General features: G+C 38.0%; 2 protein-coding genes across 5 annotated transcripts in view; both read right to left on the bottom strand.

Moving 5' to 3' along the window:
* Nucleotides 1–4494, bottom strand: part of cers2b (ceramide synthase 2b) — a 35294-nt gene extending 30800 nt beyond the window's left edge. The window contains exon 1 of the mRNA XM_051865496.1: nucleotides 4178–4494. The gene's annotated coding sequence lies outside the window, so the exon portion shown is untranslated. The remainder of the gene's footprint in view (nucleotides 1–4177) is intronic.
* An 8538-nt stretch (nucleotides 4495–13032) lies between these two features.
* Nucleotides 13033–20850, bottom strand: part of celf3b (cugbp, Elav-like family member 3b) — a 47930-nt gene continuing 40112 nt past the window's right edge. For all 4 annotated transcript variants that reach the window (XM_051865824.1, XM_051865823.1, XM_051865822.1 and 1 more), the window contains exon 14: nucleotides 13033–13793. The gene's annotated coding sequence lies outside the window, so the exon portion shown is untranslated. The remainder of the gene's footprint in view (nucleotides 13794–20850) is intronic.

Genomic DNA, 20850 nt, shown 5'->3' on the forward strand with positions numbered 1-20850 from the left:
ATTTCCCAAACTTAACAAAAAGCCCAAACTTAACGTCCAAATCAGCTTAGCGAGTATCGGGCTAAAAAATTCAGTATTGTTGGTCACCAGCATATACTTTCTTTTCTCTTAGTTTTTATACTTAATATGCAATGTTGTTAAGAATAGCTAAATAAACAATACTAGATGATAAACAGAAGGTTTCAAATAGTCACGACTGATACTGCTTCCAGTAGTCTGTGATCAGCCCCCCAAAAAATCCCGATCGGAGCACCATGAACTTCAAACAGCAAATCATGAAAGCATGAGATGATGAATGGAAAGTTTAAAACAGCATTAACTCCCTGAGAACTGATGAAAGACATGCTTTACGGATCACTGGGTGTAGGAAAAAGTGTGTTAAACACATCTGAACATCTACCAGCAGATGTTCTAACATGAAGATGGAACATTAGGGGAGTGATTTTGCATTGCTGTTGAGTTCATTTGGGTATTAAAATCCGACTCATTTCAGTGTGACTGTGAATTCTTAAAGGTTTTATGCTTTTAAATGGAAAACATTTGAGCGAAAAATGGCAGGCGTTTTAATTCAGAGCTGAAGTTTAACAGCTCTTGCACTGAGATTTATTAGTAATTTAGTTTATTAGTAATAACCTAGACAAGAGTTGGTGTAAGGTCCAATTAACTAACATACATTTATTAAAATACATTTATTACAGTATTTATTGTATCTTTGTTAATGTTAATTAATAAAAACACTGTTCATCGTTAGTTCATGTCAGCTCGGGTCCATTAAATAATATTAACAGACACAACTTTTGATTTCAATAATGCAAAGTCAAGTTGTATGTCAATTTTTTGTCATATCTAGAACTTGTGAATGATGAGACTTAAAGGGATAGTTGCCCCAAAAATTAAAATTCTGTCATCATTTAATCACCCTCAAGTTGTTCTGGAGTTCACTGTATGAATTTCTTTCTTCTGCTGAACACAAAATAAGATATTTTGAAGAATATATGTGTGTCCAAACATTGACTTCAATAGTATGGGGGGACTATACTAATTACTACGCAAGTCAATGGAGTCCATCAACTGTTTGGTTACCGACATACTTCAAAATATCTTCTTTTGTGTTCAGCAGAAGAAAGAAATTCATACAGGTTTGGAACAACTTGAGGGCGAGTAAATGATGATAATGCCATTTTTGGGCATCTATCCCTTTAATGAAGACTTTTGCTGTTCCATGAATTTTGTATTTCATTATTTTTTACGCTATACAGTATATTTAGATGAAAACCTGTAATAGTCTGTTTAAAGGCAAGATCGTTTTAAAAATTAACCTAGCCTGAGAATCATTTGGTGGGGTAAAGTGTGACAACTAGCCCCAGTCTCTTCTCGCTCTGTCACTTCTAATTAGGTAATCAGGTCAAAGGTAAAAGCAGATGTTTAAAGATGTGACGTGTCATTCTAGTCTTTAGCCGATGGTTTATTAGTCACATCTTCCACACATGGTTCAAGTGGGCACACACTCATCTGTCCTAATGTCTCATGTTAGTGTGTCATCTTTTATTTTGAGAAAGCTCCAATTTAGGATGAACTCTCCACGCAAACGTGTCCTGCAGCCTCATGAAGTGAAAATGCTGGGTAAATGTTTCATAGCAGATGGACAGAAAGAGCTGACGAAAGGAAAACACGTGGACTCTTGAACTGTGGTCCATCATACGATCCAGCTCAGTGGACATGAATGCACACACATGAATGCACATGTCTATCTGGCTGTCTAAATGGGGATTACCATTGAATTCCCATTAAAGGGTTAGTTCACCCAAAAATGAAAATTCTGTCATTAATCACTCACCCTCATGCCGTTCTACACCCGTAAGACCTTCGTTAATCTTCGGAACGCAAATTGAGATATTTTTGTTGAAATCCGATGGCTCAGTGAGGCCTGCATAGGCAGCAATGACATTTCCTCTCTCAAGAGCTTCAGGAAGCTTCGGAGCATAATGAATCAGCGTATCGAATCATGATTCGGATCGCGTGTCAAACCGCCAAACTGCTGAAATCACGTGACTTTGGCGCTCCGAACCGCTGATTCGACACGCTGATTCATTATGCTCCGAAGCTTCATGAAGCAGTGTTTTGAAATCGACCATCACTAAATAATTCGTTATCTTGTTTTTTTGGCGCACCAAAAATATTCTCGACGCTTTATAATATTAATATTGAACCACTGTACTCACATGAACTGATTTAAATATGTTTTTAGTACCTTTATGGATCTTGAGAGAGGAAATGTCATTGCTCCCTATGCAGGCCTCACTGAGCCATCGGATTTCAACAAAAATATCTCAATTTGCGTTTCGAAGATGAACGAAGGTCTTACGGGTGTGGAACGGCATGAGGGAGAGTAATAAATGACATTATTTTCATTTTTGGGTGAACTAACCCTTTAAAGTCACCATGAAATCAAAATCGACAATTCTAATTTTTTACTGAGGTATTTATTATCAAATTATTAAATTCATGTTCCCTCGTTATTTCTAATCAAAATAACTTCCCCTCCCTCTTCCAATGACATCTTCTCTTCTCTGATGACGTGTTTACTGGCGCGCGGGCAGGGCAACCTGTCACTCACATGAGATCAACCTATAGCAAACCACAACCATCCAATCAATTCCCAGTGGACAGAATCAAGCCCCGCCCTACATTTTTTCTTGCTTCAAAAGCCGTTTCACTCAGATGTACGTCACAATAGGGCAGAAAAGACGATCTTAACTTCCAACTTCCATCACAACTTTTTCCATCTAAGGTACAAATAAAGGCCTCCTGTAGTAATTTGCCCTTTTTTATTTTCCCACTAAATAGCAAAAAAAAAAAAAACACCATACACAGACAGAAGACTGGTTATGATTTTAAACGCCTTATTTACGTTGGGGGTGAAGACACCCCGATCTAAAGGCGCACGCTGAATAAAATGAGCACCAAAATCAAATGAGAACCAAAATCATCAAAATCATGCGATGGTTTCCATAAGTAAGGGAAGATTGATTAGCTGTGGAGGATGTGATGGACTCATACTGACTGATAAAATCACAGTGGAGATTCATTTAGGAAATATGCCTGGAAAAATGTTGTTGCTTCAAGGTGTAAACCGTTCATATACTAAAAACAGAATAATATGTGAGTTCTTAGAAAATTCTAGGTATGATGCAATGCCAAAAGTGATTAAATAAAGAGAAAATGTGGTCACACTTTATATTATGTGTCTTTAACTACTATGTACATAGATTAAAAATATTGTTAGATACAATGTACTTGTTGTATTGATGTTGTTATTGCAAAACACTTTTGCTGTTATTGAGGTGGGATAGGTTAGGACAGGTTTGGTGGTATGGGTAGGTTTTAGGGTGAGTTAAGCGTTAAGGGAAGGGTTAACTGTACTTGTAGATGTAATTACAGACATTAACTACAGCTGTAATTACGTGCAGGTATTTTTAAATGTCCAATGTAAAAATGGATATGTACTGTATACACAATAAGTACATTGTATCAAATGTTTAATGTTAATACATAGAAGTTAAAGACACTTAATATAAAGTAGGACCAAAAATTGATGTACCATTTTGATTCCATTATATTTACACATTTTTAAGCAAAATGAACTTTTTTCACTCTTTATTTTTACACAAATTATGTCACTCCATCAATAATCAATATATACAAAACAGAGTTTTGATAATCATACATGGGAGCCAAAAATCTCATTTGCGTTAAAGGAGGCATTTAGCCCCAATGTCCCTTCACAGTCTCTTTAAGATTCACTTAAAGAAGCAAGCTTTGTAGGGGTCATTTAATCAGACGTCTTGTTCCCAAGTATATATCTTGTTTTTTTTTTACACACACACACACACACACACACACACATTCTTATACTTAGCTATCTAAATGGGGACATTCCATAGACTTCTATTGTTTTTATATACAGCTAGTATAAATACTAGCATATAATTTACCACTATAACTCACACCCTGAGGACGTCGTCAAAAGGATGTTTTGTCAGGAACAAATTTATCTCCAAAATATGGTCAAGTACACACACACACACACACACACACACACACAAGCGCGCGCGCGCACACACAAAGTAATACATGTTAGGCTACACATTGTAATAACAACAGGCGAGAGACTCACTTCAGTCGGTCAACAGAAATAGCGGACCGTGATGATGTTTGTCGCTCCAGTAGGCTTTTCTGTCCGCTGGTTTTTAAGGCTCCGTTAGTGGGTTACGGTTCGGCCAGACTGTTTACCACCCACATCTCTTCTCGCAAGAAAAAAGTTTTCTACTTGGTCAAAATGCGTTTAACGGAGAAAGTGCTGCACTAAGCGCCAGCTGTGGTAAGTTTGAATGGTATTTCCTGATTGTGGGATATCAGAGTTTCTTCCGCTTGGCTCCGGTGATGAGCGCACGGGAGTGGGACAGGCGTCGATAAAGAGAGAAAGAGAGAGGAATAACGGAACGGGCGGGACTTAAACATCATGACGCTCAAAAGAGAGAGAGAGAGAGAGAGGTGGGGTGGGGGTACGGGGGGGACTCTTCCGGATTCTGAAAGTTGCCCAGCAAACAAAAATATATTCTAAGAACGTTTTGCTAAAGTTCCCATTAAGCTATGAAAACGTTACTTCTGAATGTTCTCTGGACGTTCTACAATCTAAACCGTTTTTTTTTTTTTTTTTTTTATGCGAACGTTAAGGAAATAACTTTCATTTTATCATTCTGCAAAATTATTGGAACGTTATTTTGAATGTTCTCTGAACATTCTGAAACAATTAGTAACATTTAAAAAATGTTAGACAATGTTAGTTCAACATTTGAAACCTTTCAGAAAAAAGTTCCACATATAAGGTTTTTTAGGCCAACTAACTTTTTAAGAACATTATTAAAGACCAGATAACTTTGAACGAAAATTTTAATGTTACTGGAATAACGTTTGTTCATAACTTTGAGAGAACCTTGCCAGAAGTTCTGAGACTCACTGTTAACTGTATGACATAAAACATCTTCTGCCAGATATCTGTACTTAAAATGTATTATCAATGTTCCCCACACTTTCTGACCATGATCTGAGTTAAACATTTAATGAAATGATATCATACATAAATATTAAATGATTGTTTTTGTTTCCCAAAATACCTATGCACTATGTACTCAACCTAGTGTATGAGGTATAAAAGGGTTATGTTTTCATCCAACATCAGAGTCTGACAGCCCTTCTCTTTTGGCTAAGTAAATAACGCTGCGACAGTTGAGTGTCCAACATTCCACACTTGATTTTTTTGGTTAAATAAGTGCGTCATCCAGGTATTATCCCCCATAGAAAGCAACTAAATTACCGTCATTTGAGGTCCAGAAAAGTACTAAAGACATTGTTAAAATAGTCAATGTGACTGCAGCGGTTCAACCTTAATATTATGAAGCAATGAGAATACTTTTTGTGTGCAAAAACAATACAAAATATTGACTTTATTCAACAAATTCTTCTCTACCCTTTCAGACTCGTATGCAAATGACACAGTTCGGTGCTTCAACAAAAAGTATTCTCGTCGCTTCTTAATATTAAGGTTGGACCACGGTAGTCACACTGATTTTTAATGATGTCTTTACTACTTTTCTGGACCTCAAATGATGGTAATTATGTTGCTTTTTTATTGGGGATAAAAAATAAAAAAAAACTTGGATTTTATCAAAAATATCTTACTTTTTGTGTTCTGAAGATGAATGAAGGTCTTACGGGTGTGAAACAACATGAGTGTGAGTAATAAATGACAGAAATTTCATTTTTGGGTGAACGAACCCTTTGACCTAGTTGAGATTAGGAAGAGCTGCCTCCAGGTTTTCTTATTTGCCCGCCCTGCAAATGTTGGCCAATGAACAAACCTGGATTTTTTGCTATCTCAACAGAGTCCCACCCCTAGGGGGAGCCTCCGAGGAAAAAAAAAAAAAAAGCGCAAATGCTGCAATAGCTTGTTTGCAAGTGTGATTCTGATGAAGTGCGAAATTCAGATGGAGGGCAGGAAGTGAAAAGCATAATGGACGAGATGAAGGAAAGTCTTTAATGTACTGGTTTAGAAACTATTACAAGAGAGGTATAAAAGAAAATAACACGTTAGTATAAAGTGGAGCGTTTGTTCTACTGAATTGGAATATTTGCCTGTTATCGAGGCTGTAAGCAACTTCTCCAGTGCCCGGTTGCGTAAAGCACCTCAAGTTTTTGCCTTAAGTATGAGATATTCCCCTTACCTATGGGAATATCTATACCAGTGGTCGGCAATAGGCAGCCCGCGGGCCAAAACTGGCCCGCCAGCAATAATATCTGGCCTGCGCCCACAGCTAGATTGTTTGATAGCGACTGGTTCTGAAATAGATCTTCGTCTCGTGGTGCCGTCTAATATTTTCACCGTGTCTACACAAGACGCGACTTTTTTTTGCGTTGCGCCGCAACAGCTAAAAGCTTTCTACTCTGAACTCGACAAACCAACCGTTGCAAAGCACTTAAACTACGTCAGAAATAGAATGGGGAATCCGTTTACTGTCGGGAATTTGTTGTCGCCGCGCCGCATCCAGTGTAGACAATATCACTGATTATAATGGGTTCTGTTATCATTTGACGCGTCGCGCTAAATAAAAACATATTTAAATCAGTTCATGTGAGTACAGTAGGTTCAATATTAATATTATAAAGCGACAAGAATATTTTTGGTGCGCTGAATAACTGAATAACACTGAATAACTTGTAGCCTATTTGTGAGGAAACAGCTTAGCACTTAATGAATTGACATCCTGTTTGCAAATCTTCAACATGTTTGCTATTAAATATTCAGAGTGAGTTATGTTTGCAGTTTACACTGGAAAAAAATTGCTGCATGTTTTATTATAAAAGAAAAAATTTGTAACAGTTAGGATGGTGTACGGCTGTCATACAAAGCGATTCAATAACGTCAAGGCTGTACTGTGGTTTACGAGGCATGCGTGATCCAGGTTGATCCTGGTTTACAAGGCACACATTATGGTTTTTCCAACTACAGTCATGGCATAAATTTTGTTTCACAAAGTTTGCTGCTTCAGATTATTTTTTCACATGTTTCTATGGTATAACTGGAAAACAATGCTAAGTATTTCATAAGTCTTAAAGGCTTTTATTGGCAAAAATATTCAATGTTGACCCTGGCATTCTGGACATCATCGGCCGAATCCTTGCTGATGGCGATCTATTCTTGCCTAGTGCTCGGAGCTGATCACAAGTTATAGACTTTTGCTTGTCAACTCGCCAATTGAGGACTGACCACAGGTTATCTATGGGATTCGGGGAGTTACCTGGCCACGGATCTGAAATTTCAGTGTAATGATCTCCAAGCCATTTCATTATCACACTTACCTTGTGACATGGTGCTCCATCATGCTGGAAAATGCACAGATCATTACCAAATTGCTCCTGAGTTGTTGGGAAAAGTTGCTCTTGCTGGACGTTTTGATACCATTCTTTATTCATGGCAGTGTTTTGGGGCAGAATTGTGGGAGAGCCCATTCCCTTGGATGAAAAGCAACCCCACACATAGATGTCTCAGGATGCTTCACTGATCAGAGATTTTCGTCCTCGTAAGCCTGCAAACAGGATGTCAATTCATTAAGTGCTAAGCTGTTTCCTCACAAATAGGCTACAAGTTATTCAGTGTACTGAAGCCTCTCCTTCACTGACATCCAATCAAAAAAAAATGTCTTCTTATCTCCTCACTAGTATAGGTTGTTTGCACATGATTTTCTGCATCGGGAAGCACTATGAAATGCCTTTGTTTTGCGTCATTTATTGTTGGCACGACACAGGACTCATGGTAGTGTTCACCTTTTCTTCTCCAGACAATCAATTTTAAATTTGTGCCTCAAACAGTTAGAAGGAAATGCTGCCCTTTGAGACACCAATCCATTGTCCAAAAGTCTTGGACTCACTGTGTGTGACGATGCACTCACACACACCCACCTGCTGCACTGGTGGTGACATGATTCTATAGCGGACTCCTCAAGAGGAGACAGTCCTGGTGCTTCCTGGACACTGCAGTTGGTAAATGGTTCTTTCAGGTGCAATAATTTTTGCAGCAATTTCCTTGCATGTGAGGCCATTCTGATGCAGAGGGATTATGCACATCTTTCTTTGGAGGTATCCATTGCTAACACAAGAACACAATGATTGGAAGCACTTCTTCCCTCATTTTATAGCAATCAGTCTGCTCTCATAATCCAATCAGAATGATAGAGTGATTTTAACTGACTAGTACTCATTCCCACTTTCCCATGAGCTGATGATATGATTAGTGAAGTGATGTCAGCTGGTCATTTTGTGCCAGTGGAAAAAAAACAGTGAAATTCTTATTATTATTTATTTATTTATTTTTTTTGTGATAAAGTTCATTTTTGGAATTATTTAAAATGCATCTGATCACTCTGCACTCAACACCACAACAAGTGAAGCAGCAAATTTTGCAAAACACAAAATGTATGTCACTGCCAATGCTTTTGCCGATGGCTGTATAGAGCGAATGAGGTTGGTATCTCCTCTTATGAAAATCTCTGATCTCGGTAACTCAAATATTTTGAATCTGTTAAAAAAAAACAAAAAACGATGTATCCACCAAATTAAAAAAATGACTCCTCCTAGTTACATTGTTACACCAGTATGTGGTGACAAATGAGCGTCTTTTGTGGGATTTGACTCATTGAATCTTTCACCCAAATGATTCCATAAAAAAACGTCATTCACAACTGAAACAAGTCTTATAAACTGGATGAAAGTTTTCTGATACAATGCTCTAGACCAGTGGTCTCAAACTCAGCTCCTAGAGGACCCACTGCCCTGTAGAGTTTAGCTCTAAACACAACTGATTTAGCTAATCAAGGTCTTCAGGATTACTAGAAACTTCCAGGCAGGTGAGTTGGAGCTGGTTGAGCCAAACTCTGCGGGACAGTGGCCCTCCAGGAGCTGAGTTTGAGACCACTGCTTTAGACCTTTGTTACAACTGGAAGAGTAAAATGCATTTGGGTCAGTAGGAGCGATGTAAGAGTTCTGAATCTGTGAAAACGGTTGGCAAAGAGATCTGAATGATTAATTTCACAAACAAATTCTGGATCTAAGGGTGTTTTCACACCTGTAGATTGTTTGCTTTGCTCCAAAACAGAAAAAAATGTTGACATTTCTTACACATTAAACACATTAAAAGTAATGTGAGTTACTGTACGTAATCAGATTACTTTTTTAATTTAGGTAACACTTTACAATAAGGTTCATTAGTTAACATTAGTTAACTACATTAGTTAACATGAACTAATAATGAACTGCACTTACACAGCATTTATTAATCTTTTTTAATGTTAATTTCAACATTTACTAATACATTATTAAAATCTTGTTAACATTAGTTAATGCACTGTGAACTAACATGAACAAACAATGAACAACTGTATTTTATTAACTAACGTTAATGAAGATTAGTAAATACAGTAACAAATGTATTGCTCATGGTTAGTTCATGTTAGTTAATACATTAACTAATGTTTAACTAATGAACCTTATTGTAAACTGTTACTAATTAACTAGTAGGTAACACATTACTTTTACATTTACAAAAAAATATCTGAGTTATGCCTGGCTCACACTACAGGAGTTTTAGGCCGATTTATGCCCGATTTTCCCCTCCCGAGAATCGGAGCAAAAATCTTGTCGAGGACCTCGATCGGCTCCGATGTTCGGCGCAGATTATCTGGTAATGTGAGGCGTTCACAGATCGAATCTTGCACCTCCTGATCTGCTCTCACACAAATCAGGGCCACCCCGATCATATCAAACATGTTTGATATTTAGGATTTTAAATCAGGAAGATTACGTCAGTTCTTTAAAAGCAGCCAATGAGAGAAGTGAATGAGAGCGCTTTTGAAATTGCGACCGCAAAACCAGCTGCTGTATGGGTCTGTTGGACAGCGGAGATGGTGGAACGGTGCGTTGAAGTGTTGCAACAACACGACTCCTTGAATAATGCGTCTTCAAAAACATGACACAACCGTGCGGACAAAGAGAAAAGCTGAGGAGAAACATACCAGGTGAGTGTAGAAAGCTGCTAGCAAATGTAAACATACCTGTTTATGTCAGTGAAATCACGTGAGGTGCTCTTCTGGGTATGATAATCTTTATAATATCCTGTTGTGTGTGCTGCGCTACAAATTTCAAATCTTGTAGTGTGTGCATGTTTGAGATTTGTGAGAATAAAATCTGTGAAGATTCTCCTTATGTGTGTGCTGCAAACAGATTTCATATTCGGTTAGGATTTAAAAACTCCTATAGTGTGAGCTCGGCTTTATTTTTTCAAATAAGTTTGTTTTCCCATTAATTGCCTGACTTTATTTTTTTGACAAAAATGACTTTTGATAAACAACAACATTTGTGTTTCATTCTTTTGATTTCTGTGCGGTTCTGACGCCTGTACTGAACTGTAATGGGCAACATACCTCCTATGATGAGAAAAACCAGGTATGCTTGAGCATTTTGTCCCTTTTTTTAGAGTGACATCTTGTGACATCACTTCCTGTTTTTGCTTCATCTAGATGTATTTTTCAGTGTTGCGTTCATTTCTCAGAGTTTGATTGGAAATGGAAAGAAACCCCCTGAAAATGTGAGTCTCGGTCCGATTGTTTGCTGTGCACCAGGGTTCGGATAGCAGCGTTCACACTTATTCCAGTGACCCGCACTAATAAAGCAATTGCACCAGAATTTGTTTTATTCAAACCAAACCTGCCAAGTGTGAACATCCTAAAAGAAGAGGCTATTAATGTAAGTTTTAATATGCAACAACTTTGAGATAACTAATAGGTTGTTTGCAATCACGTGGTTCTGGTGCACGCAAAATTAATGTGGAGGGCAAGCAGTGAAAATTAGAATGGAAGAGATAGGGAAAAGTACGTACTGTGCTGGTGTAGAAAGGTATAAACAGAAAATCACAACATATCACAATATATCACAACATATTTTGACGTAAACCTTATGTTATGAAGAGGAGTGATTTTTCTACTGAATTAAAAGACTTGACTGCCATCGAGGAGGTAGATATAGAGAATGTGAAGCTGCCGTCACACCGTGTTCAGTTCTAGTCTGGATTGTTTATATTGCGCTGCCTTTTTGCTAGTGACGTTTTCTACGTGTAAAAACACACTAAGGGAAGCAGGTTGAGGTGGTGATGGGAAGACGCCGTATAGCAAATCTAATAATGTCACTGAACCCACTCCCTATCACTCAATAAAATAATCACGGTAACACTTTATTTTAGGGTCTTTTAACTAGTTGCTTATTAGCATGCATATTACTAGAACATTGGCTATTTATTAGTACTTATTGAGCACACATTAATGCCTTATTCTCCATGACCATATTCTACATTCTTAATCCTACCCAATACCTAAACTTAACAACTACCTTATTAACTATTAATAAGCAGTAAATTAGGTGTTTATTGAGGGAAAAGTCATAGTTAATACTTTATATGTGTTCCCTATACTAAAGTGTTACCATAATCACATAGTTGAGTGTTTTTGAAAGTGTTGTATTTTGTTTGGTTTAATAATTAACATTACATTTGTGAGTATGACCCTCACTCGGCTTGTGAATTAGTGTAACGCAGCCACTTCAAAACTGTTCACAAGCTTCTATGGGTATGTGTCGGTGTCTGTCCGCTGAATGCCCCTCCGATTCTCCTCCGTGGTCATATGGGAAAGTGAATATTTAAAAAGAAAACATTAAAACTACAGTTACATTTACACCCTTCCAACAAAGAAATGGATCGACTTCTGTCCGCTTGTTGAACACATTTTTTTTATGTGGACATTTTCTACCATATGATGGCTGAAGCAGCAGCGCGTGACACTGTTTTCACAGTAACCAGATCAACATTGTAAACGGAATTCTACAAAACTGAAGTGAAAACACCAAATGATCATGCAGTGGGATAAAATAGCTTCTCTTCCCTGTAAACGATAGCATGAAGAATGTGAATATTTAACCAAGTCAAAAACAAAAAAGGCAAGCAGGTATCCATATTCATTTCAGTATCAGCAGATGCAAAATGCTAAAAAAGTGACAACTTTTAAAGTTAAAAAACGATAGAAGTTACGTAAATGAGAAAAGCTCATTGTGGTTTCTCGGTTTGATAGATTTGAGCAACCATAAACGATGCAAAACATAGGAATTTTGAGTTTGTGATAGGATTCCTATATAGAAAAATCACTCCTTGCCCTCCAGCCGCATTTCGCGCGCAGCAATGACGTCACGTGCAAACAACCTATTAAACCATAACATTAAATTACATTGCAGAAGTGGCTTGAGTTTGGTGATCTGATTTGAGTGTGCTGTAGCGGGAGGTGCAGTTTTTTTTTTTTTTTATGTAAAAAAGTTTTTAAGCACTGGCACAGACAAATAGACTACACAAATACAGTGTAGTGGGTGTCCCCAAAATCCAGGAACATCAGAGCAGGTTTCAGCAAACATTTTGTCACTACTTAATTTTATTGCGTTGTATCCACTTGTACTTAATCCATTTGTGTTGGGACTGCTTGAATCATTTTTGCTGCATTAGCTGATACTGGGCAGAAGATTTTTAGTTCCTATCATGCTTTGCATAGGGCTGGATCAAGAGAGTAAACTTATTCTCAAAATGTGTGTTAGTCCTGAACATGGAAGGGATCACATGTAATGCATTTGCAGCCGTATTGTGCTGCGTTTCCGAACGTGTGTCAGACTGTCAGAGGACGAACAGTGAATCCCTCTAGTGGTGCAGCTTTTTGTCTTTTCCATTTTGAAGGGTCTACAGACAAACTAAGTATCTGGTTCATTGCCTTTCAATATAAGAATGTATCTTAGTATCTGCAGCTAACAATATGTAGCAGTATGACATGCTTTCTCTCTGTTACACAGATCTCAATCCATATAAATAACACATAAAAATGTGACACAGCGTCATTTTAATACCTTTATTTTATTTAAATTAGAAACAAAAATTTGATCAAAAAAGTTAAGACATAAATATTGTCATTGTAATTCATATTTCAATAAGTTACAAAGTTTTACAATTGTTTTAATGTATTTCTTTAAAAAACATGAAAACAAAAAGACCACACCCCAAACCATGTTTTTCAAATATGAATAAATTGATAAATAAAAAGAGAAAATATTAAAACTTGCCCAGATTTTCCTGAGTCCCGTTGTGCCCCATTTATAATGAAAAAGTAGAAATCTTACGATGTTTTTTTTTTTACAATAATAATAATAATAATAATAATAATACTGTAACTATCATCATTGCTTTAATGCAAACTATTCTTATTTTCTTTTTTAAATAGATCATTTTTTAAGCGTAATTATTTAAACCTGATTATGGTCATTTACTGTGGCTGGTCTTCTCTTTTATTTTGAATTGTTGTCATATGTGTGTGTTTTTCCTATGAAAATGATACTGTTTTATTTGTAGAGCTAAGAAGGTCCAGAGGAAGCAGTGTGTGTTAATGTGTTAATTGTTTTTGTGTTAATACTATAGACATCTTTCCGTAACTGTGTGTGCATGTGTGTTTGAATGCGTGTGTGATTTATGTACATGATCTTTTATTTGTTCTTTGCATATACACGTGTAAGTGTGCAAGATAACAAACATGTTAGCAATTCAACCTGTGCAGCTCAACATGGAGTCTGTCTGCAGCGTGAATGCTTCAGTAATCTCCATCCTATGAGAAAGAGAGAGAGAGAAAGAGAGAGATTTATTGCATTACACTGTTGTTAGTATTTGTTAAATTTTCCACTTTGGTGTCTGCCTGCTTGCTGGATCACAGGCAAAAAACCACCTTGTTCAAGGAGCAGACAGTGATTCAGCTTTCAGGGTGAATCGCTGTTTCATCAGGTACCATCAGTGAGAATTACAGCATCCTCAAATCATCATCCACTGATTCTCGGCCATGTTAGATGACCTACCAAAGTACTCTCACTCTTTCTAGTCAAGTGCTCCTGTGATGGTTCTTATAATGAATCAAAAAAATTCAAATCATGTCAGTTTGAATCATTCTAATCAACTAAGAACTCACTGAATTCATCGGAGGGAAATACTGAAAGTCGTTTGTTATTATGAAATCTCTGTGTGAGTGTCAAATTACTTCTGTCAAATGTCATAAACTTCAGACATGTTATCTTTACAAAAGACATTACAGAAATATTTCAGTTTTGAAAAACAGTGAATGCAAGAATAGCAAGTTGCAGTTTTAGAGTGAAGTGTGTAATTTTGTCACCAGATGTAAATGCAAAAAGATTTTCCCAAACATACAGATAGACAGATGGTTCCGCCCCAGACTCACAGCTTTGGCTGAGTCATTGTTGCTGTCGGGCTGGACACGATGCTCAAACAAATAGATCAATGTTTTACAGAGACAGTGTTCAATATACAAATGTCTCTCCATTTTAATCTGAGATATGAGAAAGTGTTTTAAGACTGATAAAATTACACACTTCAGCATTGAGGAGGTAAAAGAGCCCAACACGACCTAAAACCTAAAGAAATCTACTCACAACCTCAGAAGACCAGTCGTCAAACATCTCAGATATGCCATATCAAATGTGCTTTTACACACGCAAACACATACACACTATCCATGCAAGTCACAGTGAAGCTCAAGCCTGCTGCATGTCATGTCTAACTGTATTACAACCCGAATTCCGGAAATGTTGGGACGTTTTTTTTTAAATTTGAATAAAATGAAAACTAAAAGACTTTCAAATCACATGAGCCAATATGTTTTATTCACAAAAGAACATAGATAACAAATGTTTAAACAATTTTATGCACAAAATGAGCTCATTTCAAATTTGATGCCTGCTACAGGTCTCAAAATAGTTAGGACGGGGACATGTTTACCATGGTGTAGCATCTCCTCTTCTTTTCAAAACAATGTAAAGACGTCTGGGCATTGAGTTTCTGGAGTTTTTTCCCATTGTTGCCTGATATAGGTTTCCAGCTGCTGAAGAGTTTGTCTTTGACATATTTTTCTTTATAGGTGAAAGATCTGGACTCCAGGCAGGCCAATTCAGCACCCGGACTCTTCTATGACGAAGCCATGCTGTTGTAATAGCTGCAGTATGTGGTTTTGCATTGTCCTGCTGAAATACACAAGGCCTTCCCTGAAATAGACGTCGTCTGGAAACCTTTATATACCTTTCAGCATTCATAGTGCCTTGAACGGCTGATAACACGCTGGAAGGTCTCCCTCATCTTTAGCCCGGAAGACACGGCGTCCGTGATTTCCAATAAGAATGTCAAATTTGGACTCGTCTGACCATAGAACACTTTTCCACTTTGAAACAGTCCATTTTAAATGAGCCTTGGCCCACAGGACACAACGGCACTTCTGGACCATGTTCACATATGGCTTCCTTTTTGCATGATAGAGCTTTAGTTGGCATCTGCAGATGGTACGGCGGATTGTGTTTACCGACAGTGGTTTCTGGATGTATTCCAGGGCCCATTAGGTAATGTCATTGACACAATCATGCTGATGAATGATGCAGTGTTGTTTGAGGGCCTGAAGACCACGGGCATCCAATAAAGGTCTTCGGCATTGTCCCTTACGCAGAGATTCTTTTGATGATGTTATGCACTGTAGATGATGAGATTTGTAAAGCCTTTGCAATTTGACGTTGAGGAACATTGTTTTTAAAGTATTCCACAAACTTTTTACGCACTCTTTCACAGCTCTGCCCATCTTTACTTCTGAGAGAGCAACAATCAGGCAACAATGGGAACAAATTTCAACACCAAAACTCCAGAAACTCACAACCTCAATGCCCAGACGTCTTCAAACTGTTTTGAAAAGAAGAGGAGATGCTACACCATGGTAAACATGCCCCCGTCCCAACAATTTTGAGACCTGTTGCAGGCATCAAATTTGAAATGAGCTCATTTAGTGGATAAAAGTGTAAAATTTCTCCTTTTAAACATTTGTTATGTTATCTATGTTCTATTGTGAATAAAATATTGGCTCATGTGATTTGAAAGTCTTTTAGTTTTCATTTTATTCAAATTTAAAAAACGTCCCAACATCTCCGGAATTTGGGTTGTACCTTCATAATTACTTTGTATTATCCTGCAATGTTGTTGGGATGATTATATGTGCACATGTGTTTGAATGTGTCTGTGCATTTAGATTTACTTAGGAGCGTTTCTCATAGCAGCCAACATGCATCACTCACTGGTTTAAGTTGCAACAGGAATTCTCGGAACTTGCTGAAGAACTGAACAGCTTTTTTTGAAGTACAAAATCAATGACTGTAAAAATTATGTTCAAATCTGTAATATTTATTGCATCTTCCCCAGAATTCCTGTATTTAACGGGTTTCCTCCATTCAGCATCAGGCACTGTACTTACTGTAACCATCACTGTCAGAAGCTCAGTCTGACCCACAATGAAGAAAATTATACTTCACCCAAAAAGAAAAAACTATTTGTGAAAAATTCTTTGTGACCAAAATTTTGGCCTTCAGAGCTTTGGCTTCAGAAGATATATAGTACAGAAGTCACATGTTTTACTTTTATGGTACTTTTTTGTCCTATTTTGGAGCATGACAGCCCCTGTATGCTTTTGTTTGATGTGTTTCCTTTGGCTTGCTTAATTGGGGTTTAAAAGACACTTAATATTCCGTAATATTATCAATCTGATGAGAACAAAACTTGAACGATGATGACATGACTGTTTTCTTTATAGCTGATTCTTATTGAACTGAACTGAATCAACATTGAACCGATTCGAGCTGAATAAAGATACTAATGAACTTTACACTGTTATTGAACTGAACTGACTCTGAACTAACTGAATAACGACACTATTGTGATGCATAAAATTCTGCTGTAAATTGTATGCATCATTTATGATGTTATTTTCCTGATTATTCCTGTGAAGCTGCTTTTAAACAATCTGTAATGTATAAAGCGCTACAGAAATAAAGGTGTAGGTTATTTTAGAGCAGCATTAACATTCTTCCAAATATCTTCTTTTGTGTTCCACAGAAGAAATAAAGTCATACAGGTTTGGAACAACATGAGGGTGAGTAAATAATGGATACATTTTCATTTTAGGGTGAACTATCCCTTTAATCACAGCTGCATTTACCAGTTATACTCCTATGTTATATGAGAATGTGAATGTTTTTATGTGAATATTTTACATTGTTCATCTTCATGTCTCACACTCAAATGAAAGGCACACTAATAATATAAGTACACTACCTACAAAACAGAACACTTTACAAACTGATCAATAACAAACTGCAGTCACAACATTCACTACAGGAATCATCATAGAAAGAGTGAGAGGGTTACTAAGGGTGTAGTTAATTTACAAACAAACTGAAAAATTAGTAATTGACCCTTCGCAAAGACCTGCCCCCCTTAGTTACTGTTGCTTTGTTCGACAAGCCATGGCACTGTCATGCCACAGAGTGAAAAATACATCGCGGAGCAAAGAGGACACTGACAACATGTTGATAGACAAGACAGAGCAGGTTACTTATGATATTAAACAAAGTCCCAGCTTTCAAATTGTGTAATTGTTTAAGAAATTCAAACAATAAAAACCGTTTTGTGTCATGACAAATTGCTGTAGCGCCTCAGCTTAAGCGGCTCGTGAACTGACCATCTCTTCCTACTAGTTAATTCATAGCATCAAATAAACATAAACGTCAATACACACCATTTTTCAAGTTCAAGTCCACCAAGGTTGATCTTCTAACTCCTGACTGCTTTGTCGGACAAAATGGCAGATTCTGCGTTATGATTGGTTAGATCGCTTGTCAATCAAACTCCCAGCGAAGGGTCAATTGATCAGAGAAATCAAAGTCACAAATGCATCAAACAGTCCATCGTAGCCTTGGCAACACGGCATGCAGCCCAACTCATGGCCAGTTGCAGAAAAACAAACAATGTTGCTAGGGCAATCCAAACACAGGCAATTGCCATGGCAACCCAAACACAGTCAATCGCCAACAGCAACCAGACAGGCCAATCAACTTACTACAACTTCAGAGGCAGTGGATTATGGTTGCTAGGTAACCATTGCCAGGGTCTCCCATCATTTATGATTGGCCGTTTGGACCTTGTTGTGCGGTTTGTGATTTTCATAGAGAGAATACAAAGAGAGAATACCATATCTACCATTGTTCAGACAAACAGATGGCCCCAAACTCAAGGGGTGATCATGATGATGAAACAAGCATATGTTTTGAAAGCGCAAAAGTGTTACGCTTTTTAGGGATATCAACTTAAATATGCTTTATTTATAGTGACTATACATATTAAGCTAAGACACAAAGTATTTTTACAAATTATACAAAAACTATACAGCTTTAGTAAGCTGATATGACTTTTTTTAAATCTCATTTATTGATCGTTAGTGATTATCTGAGACACATTTATGCTGTAATGTCCCAGCTTTTAAAGCCTACTGGTCCTCATCTATGTTTAGTTCAAAACATCCCTTGTGTAAAAGAAGTGTGCTTTCAAATTTTAAAAGTATTTTTTTAAAAACCGTGCTTGCAGATTAATGAAACAAAAGGCCACTTTCAGCACTATGACTATTACTAAAAGTGTGTTCACACTAAGAACGATAACTATAAAGATAACGATAAAGATATAGTTCTAAAAATCTTTCTAAATATCCACAAGATTCCTACGCCCCATGAGGCCTTGCGTCAAAAAGTGGGAGCGTCTTCTGGTTCGAAGTAAACAAGCTGGACGTGACACTGATTCATTCAACAGTTGACAGTCATTCAAGATTTAGCGAGCCAAACTTGCGAACGTTTGGCTTTTACTTAAAGATTTAAGATTCTAGCATCAATATTTGAACAATGTTTTACAATAAAAAATGTTACAGTAACAGTAATTTATTAATTTATGTCAGGAGTGCACATCAATCATGCTAAATCTAACTGATATTTATATTGACATAAAAAGAAAACACATACCTATTCAGTTGCACCTGCTTCCATTTATTTACGATCACAAGAATGCACAAAACAACTCCATTAAGGCTTTTAAGTCCAAAGGCTTACACATTTAGAAATATATTGATAACATACCCTATGTTTACGTCACTTTTCTGAGCATTTCTATTAATTCTCCTCTAAATTATGCGATGATTGTGATCCGAGGACGTTTGAGCGATCTCTCCTGTCTATCTATCCTGATCCTTTCAGCCAGAGCAACAGAGGGAGCTCATGAGAGGAAAACAGGAGTTATGAGTTATACGAGTTAACCGGAGTGTGTGAATCTGTGAAAGATATGCGTATGCATCCGGTATCAACAAAGGAAGAGAGAGAAAACATTAAACCAAATAAATACACGATTATAATCATATAAGAAATGTCTATGTTCCTCAAGCAGTCTCTGGTATTTTCCATAAACGTGTGTATTAATTATCGCAATGGTTAACATAAGTAGCCTTTAGCATCGCATAGGCCGGAACACACCAAGCTGACGGTCGGCCGTCGGGCAGTTTTTGTTCGTCGGCTGAATAAATTTTCTCAGTGTGTTCCGCACCGTCGGCTGAAGTTGGTCCTCGTCGGCTTTTTTCCGGCCGATTCGAAATGTTGAATCGGAGTCGGCGCTCGTTGGTCCGTCGGGTCATCTGATCATTCTGATTGGCCGTTCAGCTACTGCCACCTGCTGGTAGGGAAAGGCATTTCATCTTGCGCAGGCACAGAACGGACATGCTACTTGGCCGTCAGGTGTCGAGCGTCGGTTTGGTGTGTCAGGGCAACACTGGACACAGACGCTGCCAACGTGAGCCAACCCCGCAGTTTGCTTTCGTCACCACTAGTTCGTCGGCATCGGCTTGGTGTGTTCCGGCCTTATGACAGTGGAAACGTGACTGGCTCTGGCACGCACGACACCAGTAGGAGTAAAACATCACATCATAAGTCTTAGGTGCTAGCATCAGTGACAGGTGAAGAACAGACAGCGGGTTGTTCATGTGTTGCAGGGCCAGGATGCTCTTGTAGTCATGCAGCAGCACTTTTGTGGAAGGTCAGTAAAGTAAAGGACAATTAAGGACACGAAAACTGTTTATTGTATTGTGATATTATTAACTAATAAATGTACTAAACTGAAATGTTGTCCCTGAGTGCCGTAACGACATCTCTCATTAAGGTTTGCAACTTTACAAAGTAAACAATGACCCGAAAAACACTTAGCCTCTTCGCTAATTAACACACAAAATACCATTGGTATGCTACTTCTGCCGCCTCACCGGAAGTTGTACCCACGTTCTTTTTTACAGTAGCGCCCGCTGAAACAGGTGGATAAAAGAATAGCAGAGTCCACACCACAGCTATAACAATAATGATATAGAGGAATGATATCAGAACACACAAACACATGAAAATGAGTGCTGTACCTGCCGGCAACGAGGAGATTGTGAATAAAAAAGACATATCAGCTCGTCAGCGTGGCAGATTCCTTACGTCTTAAGGCAGGAACACACCAAGCCGACGGCGACGAACTAGTGGCGACGAAAGCAGACTGCGGGGTTGGTTCACACCGGCATTTTCTGGGTCCGAAGTTGCCCTGACACACCAAACCGACGCTCGACACCCGACGGCCAAGTAGCACGTCCGTTCTGCGCCTGCGTAAGATGAAATGCCTTTCCGTACCAGCAGGTGGCAGTAGCTGAACAGCCAATCAGAATGATCAGATGGCCCGACGGACCGACGAGCACCGACGCCGATTCAACATGTGGAATCGGCCGA

The sequence above is a fragment of the Ctenopharyngodon idella genome, chromosome 16 (assembly GCF_019924925.1).
Source record: "Ctenopharyngodon idella isolate HZGC_01 chromosome 16, HZGC01, whole genome shotgun sequence".
NCBI lineage: Eukaryota > Metazoa > Chordata > Actinopteri > Cypriniformes > Xenocyprididae > Ctenopharyngodon > Ctenopharyngodon idella.